This window comes from Hevea brasiliensis, unplaced genomic scaffold, assembly GCF_030052815.1.
Source record: "Hevea brasiliensis isolate MT/VB/25A 57/8 unplaced genomic scaffold, ASM3005281v1 Scaf243, whole genome shotgun sequence".
NCBI classification, from domain to species: domain Eukaryota; kingdom Viridiplantae; phylum Streptophyta; class Magnoliopsida; order Malpighiales; family Euphorbiaceae; genus Hevea; species Hevea brasiliensis.
Genome location: NW_026614744.1, coordinates 91,943 through 95,274, shown reverse-complemented (window position 1 = coordinate 95,274; position 3,332 = coordinate 91,943). Strand labels below are relative to the sequence as shown.

Here is a 3,332-nt window from a genome sequence, read left to right as displayed (position 1 = left end):
CCTCAAATTGAGAAATTTTGTAAGGCCAACAAGAAAGAAACCAGAAAAGAAAAGAAGCCTTGATAGAAACTGGATTAGAAGCGCATATGGTGATGAAAGAATTAGAATTGGTGTTGGTAATGCCGAAATGGTCAAAATAATGAAAATGCAGCCCATGGTGAAGAGGTAGTAAATGCTAATCGCTTAGGGAAGTATGATGGATCATGCTTTTCCTCGTTTTGATGACTTGAGAGAGAGCATAGCAAGACCAAGAATTGATGCAAATAGTTCCTAGATGGATTTTGGAGTCCTTCAAATGATTCAGTATTCTCAATTTGGGGTTCATCCTTCTGAAAATCCACACACACATCTGAATAAGTTTGCTATGATTTGTGACATGCAAAAACAACCTGGAGTATCCGATGATGCAAAGAAGGCTAAAATTGTTTCCATTCTCTTTGAAAGATAGAGCATTGGATTGGCTTGATTCTTTACCTCACAACTCAATTACAAATTGGGAGCAATTTCACGATGTATTTCTTGCCCAATACTTTCCACTGAAAACTCAAGAGTTGAGGAATCAAATGATTGCTTTTAGACCAAGAGAAGATGAGACTCTTTATGAGTCATGGATGAGATGGAAGGAGTTGGAGAGACAATGTCCACATCATGCCATTCCTAAATGGATGATAAACCAGAATTTTTACACAAATGTCACTCCTGCTATCAGAGGAATCATTGATGCTCAAACTGGAGGGGAATTCATCATTAAGCATGAAGATGAAGCTTATGAGTTATTAGAGAAAATAGCAAAGAAACAGTACCATCTATGGAGTAGTCCAAGAGGGTCAACTCCAACTCAAAAAGGCAAGTTGTCGGAATGTATGAGCTTGATCCATTCAACATGATCAATGCCAAATTTGATGCACTCACTAATGTCCTTGCTAAGAAAATGGAGGATTTAAGTATGCTAGTCGGTTCATCATCATGCTCTGAAGTTCTCAACAAGTTACTTATGCATGAACAATGAGTCGTGGAGTAGATTATCCTTCATATGCTTGGAGGAATCATTCCAATTTTTCATGGGGGAATCAGCAAAATCAAGCTTCAACACAGAACTTTCCACCACAACAACAAGGGCATCAATACCAACAACCTAGGCAACCATCACCTAGTTTTCAGTAAAAGAATGCACATCCTGCACCTTTACCAAGACAGCAAGAACAAAGTTCCACCACAGAGGCTTTATTACAACAAATTCTTGCTAATCAAATTAAGCGTGATGAAGAGTTGAGAGAGATGAAAGCAAGGCTGGAACAAATGCAAACACACAATAGGATGCTGGAAAATCAGATTGCACAACAAGCATGCTCATCAAGTACCAATTCTATGGGGAAACTTCCTAGTCAAACAGAAAATCCAAGGGAGCAATGTCATGCCATCACACTGAGGAGTGGTAAAATAGTGCATAATGAGAAGAGTGAAAAAGTTGAAAAGAGAGAAAATGAGGAAGATTTTGAGGGAGATGAAAAACAAAAGAGTGAAAAAGGGAGTGCAAGAAAAGGTAAAGAGGAGGTTGGAGAGAAAGAAGAGAAATATATACCTCCAGAGCCTTACAAGCCACAGCTTCCCTTTCCACAGAGATTTCAAAAAGCCAAGCTTGATAAGCAATTTGGGAAGTTCTTAGAGGTTTTGAAGAAGCTATATATAAATGTGCCTTTTATCGATGCTCTTTCCCAAATGCCTTCTTATGCTAAGTTTTTGAAAGAAATTCTCTCAAACAAAAGAAGACTTGAAGATTATGAGACTATAGCCTTAACTGAGGAATGCAGTTATATCCTCCAAAGGAAACTTCCTCCAAAGCTCAAGGATCCAGGGAGTTTTTCAATTCCATGCCATATTGGGGAATCATGTTCTATAAAAGCTTTATGTGATTTAGGGGCTAGTGTAAGCCTTATGCCCCTCTCCATCTATGAGAAGCTTAACATGGGAGATCTTAAGCCAACCCACATTTCTCTTCGCCAAGTGCATGATCAATTAAATATCCGTAAGGGATCTTGGAAAATATACCATCAAGGTTGGAAAATTTTACATCCTGATTGACTTTGTCATTTTGGACATGGAAGAGGATTCTCATATGCCAATCATTTTGGGAGGCCTTTCCTGCTACATACCTGGTGCTTTGATTGACGTGAAAGGTGAAAAGCTTACTCTTAGAATCTGAGAGGATCATTTAGTCTTCAATATTGGCAATGATAAGAAGAAGCAACATGAAGATGTAGACTCTTGTTTGAGAATTGATATAGTTGATGAGTTAGTAAAAGAGCACTTTAGAAAGAGCTATCCGAAGGCTTCTCTTGAAAGTTGTCTTATCCATGAAGGGAGTATCAATGATGAAAATCCAAAAGAGGCTGCATTTGCACAAGATTTGAATAGTAATCCACCTTGTCCTATGGCACCAATCTTTCAAGTTGAGGAAGTGGAGAAAAGTGAAGTAAAGCAACCATCTCTCAAAGAAAAAGATGCACCAAAGGTTGTCAAGAAAGAAATGGTCGGATTTTTAGACAAAGCAACAAGGATCTTCTCATGTGATGGAAAGAAAATGAAGTATAGATTCATTGAAGCACCTATTGGAAACAGAGGCAACAAATTCCAATTTCAGCCACCATGAAACATGAAAAGAGTCTAGCTAAGGACTATAAATTAGCACTCTTGGGAGGCATCCCAAGTCCTTTTATTTTACTTTTGTTGATTTACTTTCATTTTCATTAATTTTGTTTTTATCTTAAATTTCCTCAAATTCAATTTTTGACATTATTAAATCTTGTCCCTTGTAGATGTATATCAATGAAGAAAGGTCGTGAACTATTGGGAGCCGTAATCTGGTTATTGCAGAGGAAAAATGCAATCTGCAGAAAAGGAAAAGTCTGCAGCAGATAGATTCTGTCCTTGAGCTGCAATCTGGTTTATGCAGAGAGGAAGAAGAAATTCTGCAGCAAATAGGGTGTTTGCAGCAGATGGCTTCTGTTTTTGGTGAGGTTGGGTGTGTGACTTTTAAGTATGTGTGATTTTAATCTTAATATGGTGGTAAGTGAGTCATTTTTGCAGTTTTGAGCTTCTTTGGGTTGTAGGATTCAAGGAAAAATGCTGCATTTTCTTGGCAAAACTTGGAGACTTCATTTCATCATTTGTGGTTAGATGCAACTTCATGCAAATTTTATGGAGTTTTATGTGCTAAATGTTGATTTGCAGAATTTGTCTTAAAATGGCATAGTTCTCAAAGGTATTTTATGTAGGATCCATTTTTACATGCTTGTGTGATGCCTTTTTGATATACTTTGTATATATTGATG

The 3,332-nt window shown here is 37.5% G+C and overlaps 1 non-coding gene across 1 annotated transcript; it reads right to left on the bottom strand.

Annotated features, from left to right (window-relative positions):
• Positions 1 to 547: 547 nt before the first annotated feature.
• LOC131176792 (small nucleolar RNA R71) lies at positions 548 to 655 on the bottom strand. Its single transcript, XR_009146685.1, has one exon. It is a non-coding gene; the product is annotated as a small nucleolar RNA R71 (small nucleolar RNA).
• Between the last annotated feature and the right edge of the window lie 2,677 nt (positions 656 to 3,332).